At 42.1% G+C, this 13,014-nt stretch overlaps 1 protein-coding gene across 1 annotated transcript in view; it reads left to right on the forward strand.

Moving 5' to 3' along the window:
- The window catches only part of MOB3B (MOB kinase activator 3B), a 139,663-nt gene that overhangs the window by 121,198 nt on the left and 5,451 nt on the right, over positions 1-13,014 (forward strand). The window lies entirely within an intron of this gene.

Here is a 13,014-nt window from a genome sequence, read left to right on the forward strand (position 1 = left end):
CTTTGAATTCATACTGTGACTGACAGCAAATCTGCTCAGTATCTCTATGTTACATAAAAAATAGCTATAGTCAGCATTTTCCTGAAGTACCCTCTGAAGTACACCAATCTGTCATCTAACTTGATATCCTCCCATCCTCTTAGAAAAAGGATCCTTCTCATTCACCATTAAAGTTTCATCTTTTCAGGGAAGAAGAAATTTAATTTTAATAACTGGGAGGAATATACAGTAAAGGTGAGTAGTATAAAGGTTAGAGCAGGAGGGACAAAGTGAAGGTCTCACTTGCATCTAAACAGTGTCCAGCAGTGTGGCTTGCTTTCTACACTGGACTAACACAAAATTTTTTTCCAGTACTCAGCCCAATTTAACACATGTATGGACAGCCTGGAAGGATCCATTGCAGTAAATCAAGTCTTCTATGCCAAATATGTCCTGCTAAGAGGCTTTCTTCTACAAAGAAAACTAAAGCAATAGTTAACAGAGAGCTCACAAGAGAGATACAGCTGAATAAATGGGAGTTAAGTGGAATACAGCTATATATTCTGTGCCTTCTAATGAATTTTGCACCCTTGTATTATTGTGAAAGATTACTCCTTCCTGAGTAAGCGCTGAGCCCCATTGCTGCCTTCTCAAGTGAGTTAGGTATGTTTACATCTTCTGAGACAGTATCAGAAGCAAATCTCGTAGACTATCCAGTGATTGGAACATTGAAAATAGAGGGGTAGCAGACACTAAAGAATAACAGCAAACCTTTTCTAGCTCATGTGGTGGTACATTCTGATTTGCTTGCCTGCCTGCTTAAAATAGGGCTTGTAAATGTTAGTGATCATGTCCTTGCTGGGACAAAGGGCTTTTGTCTGTGAACATTCAGTGTAACTTGTGGAGGCTTTTCTGCATCTTTAGAATTATGCAAGCAGCATTATTCTTTGCTTTCAAGGGGATGGACTGACGGTGTTCCTACCTCCTTCGGTGGTCTTTGCAATCAGGTTAATTCTTTGGGGATTAGAATGCGCACACAGATAATTTCTGGCCTGCTAGCACTTTTGCAGGATATAACTAGCTTGTTATATGTGGAATTCATTGCCACAGCTAATGCTGAGCTTAGTTGCCTTATTTTAAAGAAGATGAGAAATGTTACATCTTTGGAAGAAGGTACATGGTACGTGTGGATCACAACTGCCTGGAATTACAACATCATTTGCATACGAAAGGGTTTCCTGTACTCCTCCAAAGTGACTGGGCTGTTGCACTGTTGGAGATGGAGCTGTAGCCGATACAGTGCTCTTGAATTTCACTGTGGTCAGTTGCCATTTGAGCAGTACTGCAGTGCTATATTTTAAAGATTAACATGAAGATGCAAATGCGTGGAATTTTGTGCATAAAGATCAAAGTCACTACATATATTGAAAAACATGGTATTTTATACATAAAATAATTTATTCTTCATTTTATTACACTACTTAACATACGCTGTTTAAGTCTATTCACTGTAGCTCAGTCTGAAGATGAAGAATTTGTTCCCATTTACTTTGAATTATTTTTGAATAACCTTTTTGTGAATGCAAAACTCACCTCTTGGAGTATTTTCCTTTCTCTAAAACTGTTTTTCATAAACTCTTGTGTTTCCTTTTCTAGTACAGCACACTGTATGAAGCAAAGGAGGGAAATGCAGAGTTGAAACCTAGAGGATTTGTTTTTGACCTGGCCACAATTCCTGTAATGGGAAAAACCTATTACAACCCAGGAGCTGAACCAGCCACAAAGAAGTGCAAAATGTACTTGGTTTGGTTGCTTATTCTGCTGGGAAGAACATGGAATTTGCCAGTTGATGAAATAAACTTCGTCCAAATGGCAGGGCTTGGCCTTCGGCTGAGTATCTCGCAACAGGTACTCTTGCTTCCACTGCAGAGATATTCAGCCACAGCCCAGCCATCTCAGGCCATGGGCCATTTCTCCTTTTCCTGTGCCTGGTATTTGATATCCCAATAAGAATAATGTCTGGAACGTGGCATCACTACATCAAAGTGTCGTATTATACCTTCCCATAGGAGAGGGGCAGCGTCCTCTTGGATACTGTGCTCAAGGATTCCAGCTTCATCAGTAATTTGCTTGGGGTCATATCTGGACAGAATCGTGGTTTTGTTGTTAATTGCGGGTCCTGGTTTATGTGATTCCTCAGGATATGTAATGAGAACTGAGTTTAAACGTGATTGTATGCAGAGGCGCCCATTTCACCTACTGAGAAAAACTTTCTATGTGATCTTACCAATTATGTATGTTCCTAATCATTCCAGCATTTCATATGGTTCTGGGATTTGGCGGGGAAGGGGTTGTTTGGGTTTGTTGTTTTGGGTTTTTTTAATCACCTTTCTAGTCTTTCAATCAGGTCTTGTTTTTCTTGCCTAAAAACCAATTTTTTTTAGTCTGGTACTTATCTTAAGAGATGCTGTTAAGTGTTAAGCTTCAAGGCACTATGAGATGGATCACTTCAGCTGACTGAGACCACAGGCAGCTTTACTTCAGAGTGTGAAAGGATCCTGTGATACCAAAAGTGCCTTCAGCGATTAAAGACTTCATAGATTTCATTTCTCTGTAATAAGGGATTTTGTAATGAACTTCTACTTAGTGTGAACATAGGCTAGTGTCATTGTAGTGACAAATGTAACATGAAACAAATCTTAACATAACCTCCCTTAGGTTTTATGAAGGGTCTATCAAAGGGGTTTTTTTTACTGATACACAGGAGTGAAATTGATGATTTCCATCAGATTTGAGAGAAGTTGGGTACTTAGGAAAACTTGAGTTTTCTCCAAGCGCTCAAGCTCTATGCAGCAAAACTTATACCAGACAAGGTATTTGATTCTCCTGACCAATGGATTCATTAAGAACAAGGCAGGGAAAGGGGAAGAAAACAGTTAATGTGTAACTCTATGGGGACCTACAGACAGCTACTCAAGACATGCAGAAACCTAAGGGGTGAACATTGTCCCAGCAATCATGTGCAAGAAAATTCACTGGTCCTCTCTGGAGAGGACACAGAGAACGGTACCCTTGGGGAGCCACTATTACCAAGTCTCTATTAACAATAGACTAAAATGGTCTTTTAGCACCTTTGTAGTTTGGGTTGAATAAATTACCAATTCTGGAGCCCTCTCACAAAAAGCCATTCCTTCCTTTTGCTTTTTACCTTTTCTGCATGTTCTTCAGGTTTCTTACATTTTCTGGAAGTGAAGTCTCAGAGCTGGCCTTCTGCCTTTTGATCTTCTTTATGCTTTCCCAGGGGTGATGTTCTTGCAAAAAGTAGCTTTCTCACCTCTCTCTGTACCTCCAGAAAGGATAGCTCTCAACTACACCCTCTGAGGAGAGACCACCAAGGGTTGGCTTTGCATTATCTCTTCAGAAGAGCAGAAGCAAGAGAGCAGGAGGTACCTGCAAGCACTGCAAAACAGGATGCACTATGTATAAAACAGTAATATGCTTGCTATTATATAACGTGCTTTAAGTGCTTTAGAAAGGGGATAACACTGGGGCACCCAGTACAGACAAGTGGTCAGTGTTTAGACATTTTTTCCTAGATATTGGAAGAAACTAAAGACATTTTTAATAATTATGGAGACTATTCCAAGGGCAAAGCAAGCCAAATCAGTAATAAGAACCTGGTAGTGGTATACTTTTAAATCTAAAATGATCAACCTTGATTTTTCATGTATTTCTTGCTAAATAGAGAGGCAGTGTTCTTCAAGGTTTAGCCAAATACGTTGGAGGTATTAAAGGAGTTGTTTCTTTTCTGTTTTAATAAGTTTTCCTATTTTAAAGACAGATAATATAATAAAGAGTTATAATAATATTCTCCCAGGGAAAAAACAAATTACTTCTCCAGTCTAATACATACATGCGCGTGCATGTGTGTGCGCATATATATATATATGCGCACACACATTTGGTGGGGATATGGATATGGAAGTATCAGTGCATGCATATATACACTCCCTGCTCTTCCCCACAGAATACATTTTTTTATTTTGATAATTTTTAAGGGGGATGCATCTTTCTAAGAAATAAGTGGTTGATTCCTTTTCCTCCTCCATGCATCAGTGCTGTTTGGTATGTTAATTTTTTTTAATGATGTCAGATGTGTCTTAGGCTCTTTTAGTTCTGTTTGCTATTAAATGGTGGTTCAACTGCATAGGCAGAGAGACCGACACTAACTGTTGTACTTATTAAAAGAAAAGGAAAGATTACTTTTCAAATCAATCCTAGTGGATGAAGTGATGAAATCCAAATACAAATAAAAGAAACATAACCTTGCAGAAGTGTTATGAAGTTGCTTGGGATGTAATTCTTCAGCAAAAGAAATGCATATGGTTTTCTTATTGTGGGGTAGAATCTCCTGGCAGGCTCACAGGACTTAGAAGTGAGTGAGATCCATCACTACCAATGCACCAACTTCCTCACAGCCTTCTTGGCACCAATGCGACATCAAGAAAAATTAACCAACTGCCATGCTAATGAAAACTGGCCAGGTTCTCACTGACACCAGTGGGATTGGATTAGCCATTCAAGTAGCCCTTCCTTAGCTAAGCTGGCCTGCTAGTTCTTGCCTGTCAGTTCTTTGAGCTTGGGTAACTCATGTATTTCAGCTGGTTCCTGATTGGACACTCCAAGCCAGGAGGGACATATAAGTAGCACCAAGCCAGTTAGTTCAAGGCAAAGTTTCATCTCCTAAAAACGGAACTAAAGAACTTTGGTTAGAATTTGGCTGCCACAGAAGGAAATTAAGATCTAATGGGATGACAGAAACTACCTCGAGCATATGGACATTGGACTATTTCTTTTTCCTTTGGCCTGATTCCTAAACCATATGTAACCATATTTATATATGCACTATTATATATAAAGCTACTGTGTACTGAATACAAGTTAGTTACGGAGCTTGAGGGGAGCAGGACCGTAGGGGTTAAGAATGGCTGTCAGCTGTGTTGAGACAGCACCAAGGAGAAGGAGGGGTGATGCTAGACTTTGGGTGTCTCTGACGGTGGGGAGGACCTGCAGATTAGACATGCTGGGACTAATGGAGTAACTGGAAAACAGCTGCTGAGGGAAGTGGAGGAATTTGGCAGAGCTGAAAGAAGCCAAATGGCAAGGGTAGCAGGAACGCTCTCAGGGTAGCATGTGCATATTGGTACATCAGAGGGCTGTGCCACCAGTCAGAGGGCCCTCAATAGGTTGGAGAAAGAGGCCAACAGGAAACTCATGAAGTTTAATAAAGGGAAATGCAAAGTCCTGCACTTGGGGAGGAACAGCCTCAGGCACCAGTACATGCTGGGGGCCACCCAGCTGGAAAGCAGCTGGGCAGGGAAGGACCTGGGGGTCCTGGTGAACACCAAGCTGACCATGACCCAGCAACCTGCCGTCATGGCCAACAAGGCCAACAGCCTCGTGGGCTGCATTAGGAGCAGTCTTAACAGCAGGTCAAGGGCTGATCCTTTCCCCGTGCTCAGCCCCGGCAATACATGATTAGAGTGCTGGGTTCAGAACTGGGCTCACCAATACAAGAGGCGGTACAGACTGGAGCAAGTGCAGAAAAGGGCCACAAGGATGGTGAATGGGCTGGAGCATCTCTCATACAAGGACCAGCAGAAGGAGGTGGGACTGTTTACCTTGGAGAAAGCCCATGGGGGTATTCGATGAGGTGAGTGAAGACAGTCAGACTCCTCTCAGTGGTGGTATCCAATGACAGAAGCAACGGACACAAACTCCTGTTGAACAGGAAACTCCTATTAAACATAAGGAAAACCTTTTTCTCTGTGAGGGTGTTCAAACACTGGAGCAGGTTGCCCAGAGGAGTTGTGGGGTCTCCATCCTTAGAGATACTAAAAAAGCCAACTGGACACAACCCTGAGAAACCTGTTCAAAGTGACCTTGCTCTGAGTATGGGGTTGGACTAGCAACCTCCAGCAGTGCCTCCAATCCTGTGGTGTGGTGATCCTGCGATTACAGCAGCATATGTAGGCTCTTTAGCAGCAATGAAACTCTTTAGACTGCCATTGTCAATTTCCCTGTCTAGGCCCAAAGAGACCTACGCTGTCAGGAGAAAGACCTGCAGTAAACTTCCCTCTCCAGCTTTGCTGTGTGCCTCCCTCTTTTTCCCTAGCCTGATTCCATAGAGCAATGAAAGCTGAAGAGCAAGTGGAAGACACCTCCTAAGTCAGCTGAGGAGCAAAACAGCAGAGAAGTGAGACTGGCTGTTATATCCAACACACCCTGCTACACTGGAGAAGTTGTCTCAGCTGTGTCATTGCCACTGGAACTGGGATGATGATTGCTTGCTGCTGCACAATATGATGGCAAAGCAGGATTCAGCTTCCCTTTTCTATTCCAAACTGTTCTTCACAGTCCTCAGAGCTGGCATAAAATAAAAGTGGGGCAAACCCAGCAGGTGAGATGGTGAAAAACAAACAGATCTGCCTGATTAAAAAAATAGTTCTGATATACAACAGATGGGCCTCATGATTTGAGCCCTTGGATTGTATTTAATATGTCACAGCATTAGAGCAATTTAAGTAAATTGGTCATCTGAAGGCATCACCCTCCAGGTGCATGCATTTTGCTAAGTGGAGCCATTCTGGCACCATTAGTAGCAGAGTAAAAGCCACACATTACACCCCTAAAAGCCATACTCTAGGTAATTACTAACCATTCACTAATAAATGTGGCACAAGGGGTAGCAGTAGTTAGGAAGGAAGGTGGCATCTCATTGCATAATCAGTAACTCAAGCCCATCTCCTGCTGTAAGCCAAATTATATCATATTCTAGCAGTCAAACAGAAGAAAACCCACAACACAAAACCAAAAATAGACCATTCTAAAATTTGACATTTGTATTGTATCATCATGAGTTGTGTCATGGAGTCCTCCTAGAGCGCTGCAAAATCTTGTCAGGCTAGTCAGCTCTGCAAATCAGGGTGCTTTTTTTTTTAGTTCTGTGTTAAGCACCTGTCATGTTACTTCCTGCCTTAAAATGGGCAACATCTATCAGCTGGCAGTACTAGTATGTGCCAATGCTCTTCATAGCAAGAGGCTGACTTCTAAGAAGTGGTATTGCTCTCACCTAGCAAGTGAGGGAAGCAGTTTGCTGAATGCACCTACCTTCATGTGGTTGGAGCAATAAAAGTGGCTGGGAACCCACTGAACTTAGCTGCATCCTTCACTGCTGCTAGCCTCTGGCTCAGTGGTGCTGTCATTTTAGACAAATCATTGAACTATTTGTTTTCTACCCAATGGCATCTGTATTCAGGAGGGAAAAGAGAGTCAGCGGATGGAGTGATAGTAACAGAATTCAGGCCCAGGTTTGGAAGACCTCCTCAGTCTGCAGATAGGTCTTAAGTAAGTCAGCTGTGAGTGACTGTCCAAGCTACGTGCTGGCATGCTGCACTGGAGTGTATTTCACTCACAGTCCCTGAGTCTTTCAGGCTCTTCTGGGCTCAAGCTGTAAGAATCATCATAAGTTTCCACAAATTGTTCTTTTCTGCTCCCAACAGACAAGTGCTTAGTAACCTAAGTTGCATGTGCATTTTATACTATGTTAACAGAAAACGAAACCACCACCTGTTTTGGCTTTCTGAGACTTTTTCCTAGCAAATGATCAGAGAAATATGCTAACAGTATGGTCTAGTAACTCTCACACTTACCAGTAGTTTCAGTGACACACGTATGTAAGACCTGCATAGTTAAGCCCAAGAACTAAGTCACCGGCCCTCCCAGTTGCCACTATAATAACCATATTAATACTATGACCAATTAATCTGCCTACTTACTTGCTTAATTTTTAAGTAGCTATGACATGATCAAGTGTGAGAGAAATAGCATATACTGGGTGGCACTCTTCAAGGAGAAAAAAACGCAAATCCTGATCATCTAATGCACTGCATTTATGCTTCTCAAACTGGGTTGTATACAACAAATTTCTGAGCTGTTACATATAGCCTGAGAAGCAGAGCTCGTTTCCTTAGTAAGCAGGTTTCACTGACAGGACATCCTTCATTAAGTGTTCCTGTGCTAGATTTTCCTAGCAGAAAAAAAATCAGTGCAAGAAAAGAAAATTACACAAACACTGTATTCTTTTGTTTTAGTGGTGGTGTTCAGAGCCCATCAATCAGCCAACTTGCTGGTAATGTACTTCTATGCTGATCATCCACGGCAGTGAAATCAGACTTGCCTAGCCTATGTTTCTAGCTTTGAGTTATTTGGACATGACATACAGTTATAAAAACTGGAGAAAGGTTAGGCTAAAGGAAGAGGCTGAATTGATTCAAAAGACTCAGCTTGTAAGTGGCACTTATGCGTCACCAGTGTACGATTCTGAGCTTTGTGATGTGTGGCTGATCCTCAAAATGTCTGTTCCAAATAACGCATAGAAAATTGAATTTTACTGATAGATGAATGCTTGAGTGCCTCTCAGGGTTCCCATCTCAGACAACCTGAATGCTCCTGCAGATGAGCAGGAACTGTGGTAAAGCTGCTACCTTAGTCTGACACAGCATTTTGTTGCTATTAGCTAATATTTCACAGGCTGATTTCATGCGATGGACCTACATCAATCATTCTTTACACCAGTCCATTGGAAAAAACAATTCCAAAATACAAAGTACAGCAGAGAAAACACATACCTTAGCAAAGAAAAAAAAAACACCAACAAAACAACCCGAGACGTTTACTCTGCAGGCCTGGAGAGTGATGTCAAAGGCCAGCCTGTACTGCTGTTTTTGACACTGCCACTTCAGGTGCTGGGAAACACAATGTCTTCAGTTTGTTACTTCTGATTTGTGGGCTCTTGCATTTCCACAAGTTGTTATGATGCAAACTCGTCTCTGAAAAGTGATCAAACTACTGGAACAGGAACATAATAAAACTCAAAACTCGCACCTCACTTCAAACAAATGTCTGAAAATTTGACCACTATAAAATAATTGGTATAAAAGCCTTACTGCAGCATCTCACTTGTTAACAGACTGGAATAACAAATGGGACTAAACTTAATTGCCATTTCCTGTTCTTAGTTTGGAGGTGGTTTTGCAGGATTCAAAGTGGACCTGATGCATTCATTCAAAATTCTTAATTGTTCTAGCAGGTTGGCTGTTCCCTGAGGGTCTGTGGCCCAGCCAGAGGCTCATTATTAGATCCAGCTGGGGTATGTGCCATGTTCAGAATGTTGAAAAAACCTTCTGCTCTGCTCAAAAGGAATGAGAGATGTAGAGCAGAGCAAGTGGCAGCGTGAGTGAGTAAAGGAGAAAGCTTTTCGTTTGAACCAATACAAGAATAAAGACCATAAAAAGAGCTAAGTATGTGTCCTGGTTTCAGCCGGGATGGAGTTAACTGTCTTCCTAGTAGCTGGTACAGTGCTATGTTTTGAGTTCAGTATGAGAAGAATGTTGATAACACTGATGTTTTCAGTTGTTGCTCAGTAGTGTTTAGACTATGGTCGGGGATTTTTCAGCTTCTCATGCCCAGCCAGGGCACCTGACCCAAACTGGCCAACGGTGTATTCCATACCATGGGACGTCCCATCTAGTTTAGGAACTGGGAAGGGGGGAGGGGCAGTGATTTGGCCGCTAGGGGACTGGCTGGGTGTCGGTCGGCGGGTGGTGAGCAATTGCCCTGTGCATCATTTGTACATTTCAATCCTTTTATTACTTACTGGTTTCATTTTATTAGTGTTATCATTATCATTATTAGTTTCTTCTTTTCTGTTCTATTAAACCGTTCTTATCTCAACCCAGGAGTTTTACTTCTTTTCCTGATTTTCTCCCCCATCCCACTGGATGGAGGGGGAGTGAGTGAGCGGCTGCGTGGTGCTTAGTTGCTGGCTGGGGTTAAACCACGACAGTATGGTATTTAACTTTTCCTAGTGAAACAGCTGGAAACTGTTACTGATTACTTTTTTTTCAAGTGGAAGATCTGAAATAGTATTTTTTCTATTCTTCTAATTCCTATGTGAATGTACAAATTTCCGCTGTTGCCCAAGCACTTCTATGTTTAAATAAAATGAAATCAGAATGTCCCTTCTGTAGTGCTTTTGTCTGTCCAGACATCAAGCACTTCAGGTTGGGTTTTCTTAGATTTTGTTTTGGTTTGGTTTTGTTTTTTAAGTGTCTATGCTGCACTGCCTCTGGCCTTCTGTTCTGAGCCTAGGGTGATGTGAAAAAACTGAGGAAATGTTCAAATCCTTCTATCTTGTTCTTTCTGTAGGCTAAAGTCACCAAGCCTTTTTCTTGGTTGTCAAACCCAAGTTCATGGAAGTAAATTCCTAAAATCCTGCTCAGAGTAAAGCTATGACAAGGAATCAGCATGCTAGAAATGGCACTGGAGCTGCTAGTGCTTAATGCTGCTGTGTAATCACTATAGAGCTTTTTAGTTTTGATATGGAAAAAGCTGTATTTTCTTTCAAAGTGAAATGCAATATACTATGGTTGCAGATTTTAACTAATAATCTAATTCTGTGATTGATGAGCAGAATGAAATAGACCTAAGAGTTTTCTGAGCAGAAATTAGTTCATAGATTAGTATGAAGTTCCTCACATTATATTCTGTTCTGGGGTTTTGATTTCTTCTTTGGTTTTGGGGGGTTTGGTTGGGGTTTTTGTGTGTGTGTGTGTGTGTGTGTTTGTGGGGTTTTTTGTTAGTCCTTCTCTGGTACTTGTTTGGGGAAAAAGTAAGGAAATCATAGAAAATTGCATCATTTGGCCCAAGAACATCCTCCACATGCAGGAGGTACTATCAGTTCTGGTGAACATTCAACTGATCCCCTTCTGGAGCACTCAACGAGGGCAAAGAGAGGAAGAGATAGTCCTAAATGGAGTATATATTTAAGTGTGCAAAGTAATGCATTTTCAAAGGCCATGACACCAAATTAACAAGATGGATCTCATTAACTTTGATCCTGTGGCAATGCTTACTCATAAAGAGAGCAGGCAGTATAATTATTTCTTGAAAAATGAAAATGGAAGAGATTCTGTGATCTACAGTAAAAGGAGAAAAGCAAGTAATAGACAATTAGGTTGTTGTAGATCAGTTGCAAGACAGCTAAGAACCAGTACCCTGAAATTAAACCTGTTATAGATCATCTGTATAATACAGATTTACACATATCTCTTAATTTCCTCTCTATGGAAGCAAAATACATACATAACCAATCTGGATAATATCAGTATCCTGTTGTTAAAGTTGGAAGGTGGTTTAGCCCATGTAAAAAAAAAAGTCAGTTTTGAAAATAATTTTGGACATCTTTAATTAAGGGACAATTTAAATCTGTTGTTGTACTACCTCAAGCAGAGACCTAAATCGCACGTCTGCTCCTTTTGATATCAGTACCTTCTGCAAGCAAACAGGTACCTCAAAGTCCACTTTGTGACTACTATGCTGTCATTTACTGTTTGCCTGGTACTCTGACTTGGCTGACCTCAATACTGCAAGAGCATTATTGTAATAATTAGTACGCACTACACTAAGAAGCTCAATCATGTTCCTTTAGCTTCAGTTATGGCAGATCAGATGCATGGCGATATTACCCATGTGTGTTCTCCAGCAAGTCAGTAATTTAAACAGCAGTGAAGATGATTATACAGGTTATTTTACCATGCATTTGCAGGAGATGTTACACTCCAGGCCTCCCTGGCAGCATGACTCCATATCCATGAGGAAGAACGTGGAGGGTACTAGTCCAGGAGCTGGACAGGCACCAGCAGTGTCTCCACAATGTCCAAGCTCCTGTCAAGGAGCAACTGCCCCCTCTACAGCAGGCCAGGTCAGCAGATGGGACACCAGTCCTGTAGCAGAGAGTGTCTCACACTTCCTCCCGGTGCTGCTGCAGGGCTCAGGCTCTGCTGGCTTGCCTGCTTCATTGGACACAGATCTGACTCCCTCCGCTGTTGTTAGGACATTGAACCTGCTCTGTAGCTGAAGATATACAGGTGGTGCAGGAGTAGTCCTCCTGGTGCAAGAAGTGACCAGCTCCCAGCCTTCACCATAGAGGGAGTCTCCATCTCCCAGCTTGATAAGCACAGACTCTGCCTGCCCCTCCTTTGCGACAACTGAGGTGTTCAGGCTTTTGTTTGGACATGACCCAGTTAAGCTCTTTCTTGATGGATCTGAGACTGTGCAGCCTGTTGACCTCTTGCTGCTCCTTTACTTGGCAACAGAGAACCTCAAACAGTGCACACAACCTCTGTGAGCAAGGGCACCATCACCCTCATCCTGGCCTCAGTGAGGCCCCAGTCTTCTGCACTGACCTCCACCCCACACCTGGAGACCTGCATCCTCCTGTGGAAGTCCCATCTAGGTCAAGATCAGGAGCAGTTGCTCCAGTGGGTTCTTGAGACTGTGACCACCGTTGCTGAGCACACATGCACAGCTCCCAGCAGAGTTCCTGCCTTCTTCTGCACAAAGTGTTGTGCAAACTGCTGGGCCTCTGGGCTCCCTCTGTGAGCTGTGCCTATTGAACTGAAGTGTTGAAAGAGCATCACACTGATTCCAATGCAACTTGCAGTGTAAATGGGAAGAATAAGTTGAAGTTAATGGCTTTGGTTTAAACATTGGCTTGTTTGGTTTGTTTGTTCTTTTTTCCCTGTCCTCCTCTATGTTCATCATCACCTTTTTCTTCCATTCAAGTTTCATCCTCCCCACAGCAGCAATACAAGGAGGATAAGGAGTACTCCTCCAGTTTGGTGACACAACATCATTGGATCCTGGGGTAAAAGACTGTTGATGACCATCCAGAATTCCTTGTTATTATTTCTTCACCTCAGTCCTCTCTCTTCAATATATTCTAAAATGTTGTTTTAGATGTTTGGTTTTTTCCATAGCCTTCTGTTTACCATGTGTCCAGTTCTGCTAAATCAAACCTCTCAGCTCAAAATCACATTTGCTGGTGTCCTGCAGCACAAACTTTCTGGTAGCTCCTCATGTTGCTTTACGTCCCTGCTTGTTAACTAGTCAATCAATCACTTCTAGGCTGCT

This window comes from Buteo buteo, chromosome Z (assembly GCF_964188355.1).
Source record: "Buteo buteo chromosome Z, bButBut1.hap1.1, whole genome shotgun sequence".
NCBI classification, from domain to species: domain Eukaryota; kingdom Metazoa; phylum Chordata; class Aves; order Accipitriformes; family Accipitridae; genus Buteo; species Buteo buteo.